Here is a 15651-nt window from a genome sequence, read left to right on the forward strand (position 1 = left end):
GTCACGATACACCATATATATGTGGATATGTTTAGGCCATGTCATGATACACCATATATATGTGGATATGTTTAGGCCATGTCATGATACACCATATATATGTGGATATGTTTAGTCCATGTCACAATACACCATATATATGTGGATATGTTTAGTCCATGTCACGATACACCATATATATGTGGATATGTTTAGTCCATGTCACAATACACCATATATATGTGGATATGTTTAGGCCATGTCACGATACACCATATATATGTGGATATGTTTAGGCCATGTCACGATACACCATATATATGTGGATATGTTTAGGCCATGTCACGATACACCATATATATGTGGATATGTTTAGTCCATGTCACGATACACCATATATATGTGGATATGTTTAGGCCATGTCACGATATACCATATATATGTGGATATGTTTAGTCCATGTCACGATACACCATATATATGTGGATATGTTTAGGCCATGTCACGATACACCATATATATGTGGATATGTTTAGGCCATGTCACGATACACCATATATATGTGGATATGTTTAGTCCATGTCACAATACACCATATATATGTGGATATGTTTAGGCCATGTCATGATACACCATATATATGTGGATATGTTTAGTCCATGTCACAATACACCATATATATGTGGATATGTTTAGTCCATGTCACGATACACCATATATATGTGGATATGTTTAGTCCATGTCACAATACACCATATATATGTGGATATGTTTAGGCCATGTCACGATAAACCATATATATGTGGATATGTTTAGGCCATGTCACGATACACCATATATATGTGGATATGTTTAGGCCATGTCACGATACACCATATATATGTGGATATGTTTAGTCCATGTCACGATACACCATATATATGTGGATATGTTTAGTCCATGTCACGATACACCATATATATGTGGATATGTTTAGTCCATGTCACGATACACCATATATATGTGGATATGTTTAGTCCATGTCACGATACACCATATATATTTGGATATGTTTAGTCCATGTCACGATACACCATATATATGTGGATATGTTTAGGCCATGTCACGATACACCATATATATGTGGATATGTTTAGTCCATGTCACAATACACCATATATATGTGGATATGTTTAGGCCATGTCACGATACACCATATTTATATGTGGATATGTTTAGTCCATGTCACGATACACCATATATATGTGGATATGTTTAGGCCATGTCACGATACACCATATATATGTGGATATGTTTAGTCCATGTCACAATACACCATATATATGTGGATATGTTTAGGCCATGTCACGATACACCATATACATGTGGATATGTTTAGGCCATGTCACGATACACCATATATATGTGGATATGTTTAGTCCATGTCACGATACACCATATATATGTGGATATGTTTAGGCCATGTCACGATACACCATACATATGTGGATATGTTTAGGCCATGTCACGATACACCATATATATGTGGATATGTTTAGTCCATGTCACGATACACCATATATATGTGGATATGTTTAGGCCATGTCATGATACACCATATATATGTGGATATGTTTAGTCCATGTCACGATACACCATACATATGTGGATATGTTTAGTCCATGTCACGATACACCATATATATGTGGATATGTTTAGTCCATGTCACGATACACCATATATATGTGGATATGTTTAGTCCATGTCACGATACACCATATATATGTGGATATGTTTAGGCCATGTCACGATACACCATATATATGTGGATATGTTTAGTCCATGTCACGATACACCATATATATGTGGATATGTTTAGTCCATGTCACGATACACCATATATATGTGGATATGTTTAGTCCATGTCACAATACACCATATATATGTGGATATGTTTAGGCCATGTCACGATACACCATATATATGTGGATATGTTTAGGCCATGTCACGATACACCATATATATGTGGATATGTTTAGGCCATGTCACGATACACCATATATATGTGGATATGTTTAGTCCATGTCACGATACACCATATATATGTGGATATGTTTAGTCCATGTCACGATACACCATATATATGTGGATATGTTTAGTCCATGTCACAATACACCATATATATGTGGATATGTTTAGGCCATGTCATGATACACCATATATATGTGGATATGTTTAGTCCATGTCACAATACACCATATATATGTGGATATGTTTAGTCCATGTCACGATACACCATATATATGTGGATATGTTTAGTCCATGTCACAATACACCATATATATGTGGATATGTTTAGGCCATGTCACGATACACCATATATATGTGGATATGTTTAGGCCATGTCACGATACACCATATATATGTGGATATGTTTAGGCCATGTCACGATACACCATATATATGTGGATATGTTTAGTCCATGTCACGATACACCATATATATGTGGATATGTTTAGTCCATGTCACGATACACCATATATATGTGGATATGTTTAGTCCATGTCACGATACACCATATATATGTGGATATGTCTAGTCCATGTCACAATACACCATATATATGTGGATATGTTTAGTCCATGTCACGATACACCATATATATGTGGATATGTTTAGTCCATGTCACGATACACCATATATATTTGGATATGTTTAGTCCATGTCACGATACACCATATATATGTGGATATGTTTAGGCCATGTCACGATACACCATATATATGTGGATATGTTTAGTCCATGTCACAATACACCATATATATGTGGATATGTTTAGGCCATGTCACGATACACCATATTTATATGTGGATATGTTTAGTCCATGTCACGATACACCATATATATGTGGATATGTTTAGGCCATGTCATGATACACCATATATATGTGGATATGTTTAGGCCATGTCATGATACACCATATATATGTGGATATGTTTAGTCCATGTCACAATACACCATATATATGTGGATATGTTTAGTCCATGTCACGATACACCATATATATGTGGATATGTTTAGTCCATGTCACAATACACCATATATATGTGGATATGTTTAGGCCATGTCACGATACACCATATATATGTGGATATGTTTAGGCCATGTCACGATACACCATATATATGTGGATATGTTTAGGCCATGTCACGATACACCATATATATGTGGATATGTTTAGTCCATGTCACGATACACCATATATATGTGGATATGTTTAGGCCATGTCACGATATACCATATATATGTGGATATGTTTAGTCCATGTCACGATACACCATATATATGTGGATATGTTTAGGCCATGTCACGATACACCATATATATGTGGATATGTTTAGGCCATGTCACGATACACCATATATATGTGGATATGTTTAGGCCATGTCACGATACACCATATATATGTGGATATGTTTAGTCCATGTCACGATACACCATATATATGTGGATATGTTTAGTCCATGTCACGATACACCATATATATGTGGATATGTTTAGTCCATGTCACAATACACCATATATATGTGGATATGTTTAGGCCATGTCATGTTACACCATATATATGTGGATCTGTTTAGTCCATGTCACAATACACCATATATATGTGGATATGTTTAGTCCATGTCACGATACACCATATATATGTGGATATGTTTAGTCCATGTCACAATACACCATATATATGTGGATATGTTTAGTCCATGTCACGATACACCATATATATGTGGATATGTTTAGGCCATGTCACGATACACCATATATATGTGGATATGTTTAGTCCATGTCACGATACACCATATATATGTGGATATGTTTAGTCCATGTCACGATACACCATATATATGTGGATATGTTTAGTCCATGTCACGATACACCATATATATGTGGATATGTCTAGTCCATGTCACAATACACCATATATATGTGGATATGTTTAGTCCATGTCACGATACACCATATATATGTGGATATGTTTAGTCCATGTCACGATACACCATATATATTTGGATATGTTTAGTCCATGTCACGATACACCATATATATGTGGATATGTTTAGTCCATGTCACAATACACCATATATATGTGGATATGTTTAGGCCATGTCACGATACACCATATTTATATGTGGATATGTTTAGTCCATGTCACGATACACCATATATATGTGGATATGTTTAGGCCATGTCATGATACACCATATATATGTGGATATGTTTAGGCCATGTCATGATACACCATATATATGTGGATATGTTTAGTCCATGTCACAATACACCATATATATGTGGATATGTTTAGTCCATGTCACGATACACCATATATATGTGGATATGTTTAGTCCATGTCACAATACACCATATATATGTGGATATGTTTAGGCCATGTCACGATACACCATATATATGTGGATATGTTTAGGCCATGTCACGATACACCATATATATGTGGATATGTTTAGGCCATGTCACGATACACCATATATATGTGGATATGTTTAGTCCATGTCACGATACACCATATATATGTGGATATGTTTAGGCCATGTCACGATATACCATATATATGTGGATATGTTTAGTCCATGTCACGATACACCATATATATGTGGATATGTTTAGGCCATGTCACGATACACCATATATATGTGGATATGTTTAGGCCATGTCACGATACACCATATATATGTGGATATGTTTAGTCCATGTCACAATACACCATATATATGTGGATATGTTTAGGCCATGTCATGATACACCATATATATGTGGATATGTTTAGTCCATGTCACAATACACCATATATATGTGGATATGTTTAGTCCATGTCACGATACACCATATATATGTGGATATGTTTAGTCCATGTCACAATACACCATATATATGTGGATATGTTTAGTCCATGTCACGATAAACCATATATATGTGGATATGTTTAGGCCATGTCACGATACACCATATATATGTGGATATGTTTAGGCCATGTCACGATACACCATATATATGTGGATATGTTTAGTCCATGTCACGATACACCATATATATGTGGATATGTTTAGTCCATGTCACGATACACCATATATATGTGGATATGTTTAGTCCATGTCACGATACACCATATATATGTGGATATGTTTAGTCCATGTCACGATACACCATATATATTTGGATATGTTTAGTCCATGTCACGATACACCATATATATGTGGATATGTTTAGGCCATGTCACGATACACCATATATATGTGGATATGTTTAGTCCATGTCACAATACACCATATATATGTGGATATGTTTAGGCCATGTCACGATACACCATATTTATATGTGGATATGTTTAGTCCATGTCACGATACACCATATATATGTGGATATGTTTAGGCCATGTCACGATACACCATATATATGTGGATATGTTTAGTCCATGTCACAATACACCATATATATGTGGATATGTTTAGGCCATGTCACGATACACCATATACATGTGGATATGTTTAGGCCATGTCACGATACACCATATATATGTGGATATGTTTAGTCCATGTCACGATACACCATATATATGTGGATATGTTTAGGCCATGTCACGATACACCATACATATGTGGATATGTTTAGGCCATGTCACGATACACCATATATATGTGGATATGTTTAGTCCATGTCACGATACACCATATATATGTGGATATGTTTAGGCCATGTCATGATACACCATATATATGTGGATATGTTTAGTCCATGTCACGATACACCATACATATGTGGATATGTTTAGTCCATGTCACGATACACCATATATATGTGGATATGTTTAGTCCATGTCACGATACACCATATATATGTGGATATGTTTAGTCCATGTCACGATACACCATATATATGTGGATATGTTTAGGCCATGTCACGATACACCATATATATGTGGATATGTTTAGGCCATGTCACGATACACCATATATATGTGAATATGTTTAGTCCATGTCATGATACACCATATATATGTGGATATGTTTAGTCCATGTCATGATACACCATATATATGTGGATATTTTGCCTTAGCCTTGAATGAACACTTGATGCATATAATCACAGCAGTATGATGATTCTATGTGTCTACATAAAACATTCTTCTTCATACTGCATTAATATATGCTACTTTTAAACTTTCATGCAGAGAGGGAAACCACAACTAAGTCAATTTAGCAAAAGTGTATTTATTAAACAGTTATTAAGCAGTGGCACAAACATTCATGTCATTTCAAAACAGAAAGTGCAAGATTGTCAGAGACATTTTAAAACAAGCTATTAGTGCACTTTTGTGCATGATGTCACTAAGATGACATATCAAAACAACACTAAATTAAAGTGCACTTTTTGTACAGAAGGCCACTACAATAGTTCAAAACAAATAAAGTGCACTTTTGTGCATGATGTCACACAAGATATTTCAATAAGTGTCAAATAAAAATGAGCTGCATAATAGGACATCAAATAGTGTATGTCCTTCACTATGTGGTAGGTTCCTGCGGACGTTATCTCCTTCTGTTGTTGACTATTTGTTTCATACGGTGTTGATGTGGAAATGGTTGCTTGGGCATTTTGTGGGTGTGGCACTGAACGGAGATGTTGACATGCAGAGTTTCAAGCACTCTTCATTCTCTAGCGGGTGACTTTTCAAATGATGCTACATATTAGCAGTGCTGCTACTTTTTGTAGCAACACTTTTGCCGCATACTTGTTCACCATCTACCCGCTTGAAGCCAAACCACCGCCAGACGATGGACCCCCTGCTGTTTTTTGGGGGGGAATTAATTCTGCCTTCATTTGTTACCAGATTGGCACCTTCTTTCTCTCGTATTACCACTCGCACCACAGCTAACGTTACCATGCCGCTACCTGTCTGCTCAGTGAGAGCGTATGACGTTGCACACGTGACAGTATGTGACGTATGTAAGAAGGTGCGCTTGTTTTATGTCTGTGAGAAGGAGAGACAAGAAAGAGTGAGAAGAGCCTGTAGTGTAATGCCTGCAGCTAAAAGCAACTGTGTGAGAACGTATACTCCAATATCACCATATAGTCATTTTCTATATCGCACAGAGACAAACCCACGATATATCCAGTATATTCCATGTATCACCCAGCCCTAATTCTAACTCATAAATGTAAATAAAAGTCCACTTGCAATGGAGCCAATGGGAGGTCCTCTATAACCATCCAAAATACACCAACAATACTCCATTTGCATTTTGTGGCTTGAATGTCCACCAAGTGTTAGTTGACTTGACTTGACTTTGACTTTATTTGGAACATGCAAGCATACAACATGATACATCACACATGCATGCATACAACATGATACATCACACATGCATGCATACAACATGATACATCACACATGCATGCATACAACATGATACATCACACATGCATGCATACAACATGATACATCACACATGCATGCATACAACATGATACATCACACATGCATGCATACAACATGATACATCACACATGCATGCATACAACATGATACATCACACATGCATACATACAACATGATACATCACACATGCATGCATACAACATGATACATCACACGTGCATGCATACAACATGATACATCACACATGCATGCATACAACATGATACATCACACATGCATGCATACAACATGATGCACCACACATGCAAGCATACAACATGATACATCACACGTGCATGCATACAACATGATACATCACACATGCATGCATACAACATGATCTATCACACGTGCATGCATACAACATGATACATCACACATGCATGCATACAACATGATACATCACACATGCATGCATACAACATGATACATCACACATGCATGCATACAACATGATACATCACACATGCATGCATACAACATGATACATCACACATGCATGTATACAACATGATACATCACAATTTCCAGTTTGTCTTTTCAACATGTTGGAAAAGGAGTAGGAAGAAGCAGAGCTTATTTAATCCTACCACTTTTCTTTTACATAACAGTTGCTAAAACTTTTGTTGGCTTCCTGTTGTCAATGTATTCACAATATACTCCATAAGTAATCACAATAAAAATAAATCAATAATAATGAGTGAAGTAAGTTATATTTCATATGGTGAGATGAGTAAGATGATGTAGAAAATGAATGATGGATTAAATAAATTGAGAATGTTTATCATGGTTCTTCTTCTTTGTACTTTGTAAACACTTTAAGTGTGAAGAGTTTCTTGAAGTGGATCATATTAGTACATTGTTTGATTGCTTTGCTTCATCCATTCCATCATTTAATTCCACATACTGATATACTGAAGATCTTAAGTGTTGTACGTGCATACAAATGTTTTATTTACATTTTTCTCTAAATTATATTTCTCCTCTTTTTTAGAGAATTGTACATTCTTGGGTAGCAGGTTATAGTTTGCTTTGTGTATCATTTTAGCTGTTTGCAAACTCACTATGTGGTGGAATTTCAGTATTTTTGATTCTATAAATAAAGTGTTTGTATGTTCTCTATATCCAATATGAAGTTCCATGAATTTAAAGAAGAAATGATAGAAGAATGGAAAGAAATGATGGATGGATGGAAAGATGATATGAAAGAAGAAATTTAAGAATTGAAAAAAGAGAACAACTCCAGAAATAGTGAAGCCACTGAAATGAGCAAACAAATGAAGACCCTTCAAGAAGACAACAACATGCTGAGGAATATCATAGATGAAATGGATCAGGACAAACGAATGAATGATATCATCGTGACAGGGCACCGAATAAACCAAGATCCTATGCAAAAGCTGTGAATAATGAAGGTGAACCAGATGAAATGGATATGGTCTCAGCAGAACAGCAAGTGGTCAACTTTCTGCAATCAAAAGAAATTGAAATTGACATTAATAGCATGGAAACATGCATCCCACTGAACGGAAGAAACAACAACGCCACTCCAGTCGTGCTTGTGAAACTCGTAAACAGAAAATCTAAAATGGCATTGCTGATACAGGGAAAGAAGCTGAAGGGAACAAATGTGTACATGAATGAGCATCTCACAAAACGTAATGCTGGAATCGCCAAGAAAGCACGCGACTTGAGGAAGCAGGGAAAAATCCAGGGAACTTGGAGCACCAACTGTAAAATCTACATCAAGCTGAATGGAGGTCCAGAAGCAAGAGTACTTGTTGTCCATGACATCAAGGACCTGGACAATTTTTAAAGTTTACACAGCTACCACAACAACGATGATAATGGACTCTGACAGAAAACAAGCCCCTAAATTCAGCATGGACACTACTATGTTCCAAGGGACGACTAAACAAGAGGACCTTCATTCAGGATTGCATCCACCTACACTTATTGAGATTATTGAAACAACATCAAAGATTGTTGAACAAGAAAATATGGAACTAAAAAATGTCTGCAACAAAGATCACAAAAACCAGGATTTGGAAAATGATATAGATCCAGATACAAATTTTTTCTCCCACATCAATAATAATTGTTTTTATTATACAGATGATCAATATAATAGCAACATTACATGCGATAACAAATTGTCAATTATTCATTTTAATAGCAGAAGCTTGTATGCAAACTACAACAACATTAAGAACTTTTTGGAACACATCAACGAACCCTTCAAAGTGATTGCTGTCACAGAAACATGGATTGATGATAAAAATGGAATAGATTTTGATCTGGAGGGATATGAACTAAACTACATCAACAGAAGCAACAAAAATGGAGGAGGAGTAGCTGTGTACGTGATGAAGAACCTGAACTACAAAGTGGTAAAAAACATGTCATTTGCTATAGATAATATCTTAGAATGTATAACCATTGAAATATGTCAGGAAAAAAGGAAAATCATATTCATCAGTTGTATATATAGATCACCTAAGTCAAGTATAGAAACATTTGAAGAATGGATCAAGGAAACTTACATGGACAATGGTCAAAGAATAATGTTCTTATGTGGTGACTTTAATATTGACTTATTGAACCCTAACAAGCAAAAGTCTATTGATGACTTCATTGATACAATGTACAGCATCAGTTTATATCCTAAAATCACAAAGCCAAGCAGAATCACAGCACACTGTGCCACGCTTATTGATCATATTTTTACCAATGAGTTTGACAATAACACTACAAGTGGTCTACTTATAACCGACGTTAGTGATCATCTGCCAGTTTTTAAAATATATGATGGAAACTACAAGAAGAACATGGAAGACAAAAGGACATTTCGAAGACTGTGCACAGAGAAGAGGATGATTGCCTTCAAAATTGAGCTACAAAAGCAAGATTGGGACAATGTGTACAATGAAAAAGAGGTTGATGAAGCATGTGAACATTTCTTAAACAAGTTCATAATACTTTATGACAAACATTGTCCATGGATACAACTCAGTAATAAGCAGAGAAAGAATAATCAACCATGGATGACAAAAGGATTAAAAAATGCTTGTAAGAAGAAGAATACACTATATAGAAAATTTATAGCACAAAGAACTATAGAGGCAGAAATTAAGTACAAAAAGTATAAAAACAAGTTAACATACATACTACGATCATGTAGAAAAGAATATTACAGTGAATTATTGGACAGGAACAAAAATAATATGAGAGCAACATGGGGCATCCTCAATAGCATTATTAAAAATGGAACTAAGAGGGATTACCCCCAATACTTCTTAGACGGAAATAAAAACAAATGACAACATAAAGGAAGTAGTTGAAAGCTTCAATAATTATTTTGTAAATATTGGACCAAAATTGGAAGAAAGGATTCCAGACCCAGTTTCAATTGAGGACTATAATGATACCATAGAGCCAAATCCCAATTCCATGTTCCTCAGTAATGTGACACATGAGGAAATAGTTACAATTGTGAAAAAAATGTAAATCTAAGACTTCAACTGATTGTAACAGAATTGATATGGAAACCATAAAAAAGGTTCTAGAAGAGATCTCAGGACCATTCATGTATATTAGTAACCTATCATTTCAAATACCCAAACACAATGAAAATAGCTAAAGTTGCACCAATTTATAAGACTGGAGACAAACATCAATTTACAAATTATAGACCTGTTTCTTTACTTCCACAGTTTTCTAAAATCATTGAAAAAGTGTCCAATAACAGATTAGAGAGTTCCACAAACAAAAATAGAATATTAGAAGAGAACCAATATGGATACACAGCTAATGTTTCAACTTTGATGGCTTTAATTGAAATGACAGAAGAAATGAGCAATGCAATAGATAGTACAAAATGTGCAGCAGCAGTGTTGTTGGATCTAACTAAAGCATTTGACACAATTAATCACAATATTTTCATCCAAAAACTAGAAGGATCTGGCATCAGAGGGTTGGTCTTAAACTGGATAAGAAGTTATTTAACCAACAGGAAACAATACGTGAAGCTAGGCCAACATACTTCTACAACACTAAATATATCCTGTGGTGTACCTCAGGGATCAATACTAGGACCTACATTATTCAATCTCTATATAAATGACATTTGTAAAGTTACAAAAGATTTAAAGTTAGTATTATTTGCAGATAATACAACAGTGTTTTGTTCAGGAGAGAACACACAGAAGATAATACAAATAATAACAGAAGAAATTAACAAATTAAAAAGATGCTTTGACAAAAACAGACTATGTAACACTTTTAATGAATGAAGTGTACTTTTGTAGTTATTTCCCATATTTCTACACAATAAGTCAGATATGTAAAACTAGTGAGCAGTAGAGAATATGAAGTCATTTTTTGTCATGTCTGTTTATCATGTTTTGTTTTGGCCATGTGTTTGTTTTTTGGACTCTTTTTGGTTCCTGGTTGCACTTCCTGGTTTGTTTGTTTCCATAGCAACTCATTAGTTTTCACCTGTCCTGTCACGCACCTGTTTCACGTTTTGAGTCACACACCTGTTTTCACTGATCATGTCACTATTTAAATCTGTCTTTTTCTGTTGGTCTTCCTGGCGACATCACCTTCTCTGCACATTTATTCTCTGCCCTCTTTATGATTGTGTCTTCATGCCATGTTCTATGTCAAGTAAGTTTGTGTTTATTGTTCATAGTTTTTGTGCCCACGTGCATGTCTTTTGTTTCATAGCCAAGTTTGTTACCTCCTCTGAGAGCGCCTTTTGTTTATTCCTTTTTATTGTCCTCATATTTAATTATGTACTCACCTCCAAGCCGTGTCCAGTCAAGTTGCTTTGCACCTCGGAAAAACAATCCACGCCAAGGACCAAGTCGTGACATTTTTGGTCTAGAACATGTTTTGCTTTATTCATTATTGACGTGTTTCTTGCTACTTTATGTTGTATATTTTTTACATGAGATTTCCAGTTCAATTTATCATCAATTATTATACCTAGAAATTTGGTTTCATTTACTCTTTCAATTTCTATTCCGTCTATTTGTATTTGTGTTTGACTTTCCCTTCTACTGTTACCAAATAGCATTATTTTACTTTTACTGAGATTCAAAGATTGTCAAAGCATCTTTTTAATGTGTTCATTTCTTCTGTTATTATTTGTATTATCTTCTGTGTGTTCTCTCCTGAACAAAACACTGTTGTGTCATCTGCAAATAATACTAACTTTAAATCTTTTTAACTTTACAAATGTCATTTATATAGAGATTGAATAATGTAGGTCCTAGTATTGATCCCTGAGGTACACCACAGGATATATTTAGTGTTGTAGAAGTGTGTTGGCCTAGCTTCACGTATTGTTTCCTGTTGGTTAAATAACTTCTTATCCAGTTTAAGACCAACCCTCTGATGCCATATCCTTCTAGTTTTTGGATGAAAATATTGTGATTAATTGTGTCAAATGCTTTAGTTAGATCCAACAACACTGCTGCTGCACATTTTTTACTATCTATTGCATTGCTCATTTCTTCTGTCATTTCAATTAAAGCCATCAAAGTTGAAACATTAGCTGTGTATCCATATTGGTTCTCTTCTAGTATTCTATGTTTGTTTGTGGAACTCTCTAATCTGTTATTGGACACTTTTTCAATGATTTTAGAAAACTGTGGAAGTCAAGAAACAGGTCTATAATTTGTAAATTGATGTTTGTCTCCAGTCTTATACAAACCCCGTTTCCATATGAGTTGGGAAATTGTGTAATATGCAAATATAAACGGAATACAATGATTTGCAAATCCTTTTCAAGCCATATTCAATTGAATGCACTACAAAGACAACATATTTGATGTTCAAACTCATAAACTTGATTTTTTTTTTGCAAATAATAATTAACTTAGAATTTCATGGCTGCAACACGTGCCAAAGTAGTTGGGAAAGGGCATGTTCACCACTGTGTTACATGGCCTTTCCTTTTAACAACACTCAGTAAAGGTTTGGGAACTGAGGAGACACATTTTTGAAGCTTCTCAGGTGGAATTCTTTCCCATTCTTGCTTGATGTACAGCTTAAGTTGTTCAACAGTCCGGGGGTCTCCCTTGTGCTATTTTAGGCTTCACACATTTTCAATGGGAGACAGGTCTGGACTACAGACAGGCCAGTCTAGTACCCGCACTCTTTTACTATGAAGCCACGTTGATGTAACACGTGGCTTGGCATTGTTTTGCTGGAATAAGCAGGGGCGTCCATGGTAACGTTGCTTGGATGGCAATATTTGTTGCTCCAAAAGCTGTATGTACCTTTCAGCATTAATGGTGCCTTCACAGATGTGTAAGTTACCCATGTCTTGGGCACTAATACACCCCCATACCATCACACATGCTGGCTTTTACACTTTGCGCCTATAACAATCCGGATGGTTCTTTTCCTCTTTGGTCCGGAGGACACGACGTCCACAGTTTCCAAAAACAATTTGAAATGTGGACTCGTCAGACCACAGAACACTTTTCCACTTTGTATCAGTCCATCTTAGATGAGCTCAGGCCCAGCGAAGCTGACGGCATTTCTGGGTGTTGTTGATAAACGGTTTTCGCCTTGCATAGGAGAGTTTTAACTTGCACTTACAGATGTAACGACCAACTGTAGTTACTGACAGTGGGTTTCTGAAGTGTTCCTGAGCCCATGTGGTGATATCCTTTACACACTGATGTGGCTTGTTGATGCAGTAAAGCCTGAGGGATGGAAGGTCACGGGCTTAGCTGCTTACGTGCAGTGATTTCTCCACATTCTCTGAACCCTTTGATGATATTACGGAGCGTAGTTGGTGAAATCCCTAAATTCCTTGCAATGAGAAAGGTTTTTCTTAAACTGTTCAACAATTTGCTCACGCATTTGTTGACAAAGTGGTGACCCTCGCCCCATCCTTGTTTGTGAATGACTGTGCATTTCATGGAATCTACTTTTATACCCAATCATGGCACCCACCTGTTCCCAATTTGCCTGTTCACCTGTGGGATGTTCCAAATAAGTGTTTGATGAGCATTCCTCAACTTTATCAGTATTTATTGCCACCTTTCCCTTCTTTGTCACGTGTTGCTGACATCAAATTCTAAAGTTAATGATTATTTGCAAAAAAAATTTTTTATGAGTTTGAACATCAAATATGTTGTCTTTGTAGCATATTCAACTGAATATGGCTTGAAAAGGATTTGCAAATCATTGTATTCTGTTTATATTTACATCTAACACCATTTCCCAACTCATATGGAAACCAGGTTTGTATATATGTTGACCAGATGTTGAGATATTTGCTAGGAGTCCATATTGGTTCTCCACCAGCGTCCCACTTTTGTTGATAAATAAATCTAATCAGCTATTGAATAGTTTATCCATGATTTTGTAGAATGGTGGAAGTAATGAAACTGGTGTGTAGTTAGTAAACTGGTGTATGTCTCCATTCTTATAAATTGGTACGACTTTCGCAATTTTCATTTTGTCAGGGAATTTGCCGGTTAGAAATGATACGTTGCTGATATATGTCAGAGGTTCTGAAATGTCTTCTATAACCTTTTTTATGGTTACCATATCTATTCCATGACAGTCGCTTGAGGTCTTGGATTTACAATGTTTTACAATTTGGATTATTTCTTCTTTTGTCACGTTCTTAAGAAACATGGAATTGGGATTTCTGTCTATGAGCTCACTCAAGTCCTCAACTGATCCATCATCTGCATTTGGAAATCTTTCTTCCACATTTTTTCCCATATTAACAAAGTCATCATTAAAATGTTCAACTATTTGGTTCATATTGTCATTTTTTGTATTTCCATGTAGAAAGTACTGGGGGTAATCTTTCTTAGCAGCATTTTTAATGATGCTATTTAGGATGTTGCTCTCATGTTGTTTCTGTTCTTCTTTAATAATTGTCTGTAGTATTCCTTCTTACATGTTCCTAGTATACCAATTAGCTGGTTTTTATATTTATTATACTTATTTTCTGCCTCTATAGATGTCTGTGTTATTAATATTCCATATAATGTCTTTTTTTTGTGACAAGCATTTTTCAGTCCTTTTGTCATCCATGGTTGGTTGTTTTTCTTTTGCTTCTTACTAACTTCTTTCCATGGACAACATAAACATTGATATTATACATGTGGGCCAACATATATATATATATATATGTATATATATATATATATATATATATATATGTA

General features: G+C 35.5%; 2 protein-coding genes across 6 annotated transcripts in view; one reads left to right on the forward strand and one right to left on the reverse strand.

The window, feature by feature from the left end:
* LOC133636327 (zinc finger protein 37-like) overlaps positions 1-15651 on the forward strand; it is a 497781-nt gene that overhangs the window by 475527 nt on the left and 6603 nt on the right. The gene's annotated exons all lie outside the window — the stretch shown is intronic.
* LOC133636328 (gastrula zinc finger protein XlCGF57.1-like) overlaps positions 1-15651 on the reverse strand; it is a 346899-nt gene that overhangs the window by 259232 nt on the left and 72016 nt on the right. The window lies entirely within an intron of this gene.

This window comes from Entelurus aequoreus, linkage group LG20, assembly GCF_033978785.1.
Source record: "Entelurus aequoreus isolate RoL-2023_Sb linkage group LG20, RoL_Eaeq_v1.1, whole genome shotgun sequence".
NCBI classification, from domain to species: domain Eukaryota; kingdom Metazoa; phylum Chordata; class Actinopteri; order Syngnathiformes; family Syngnathidae; genus Entelurus; species Entelurus aequoreus.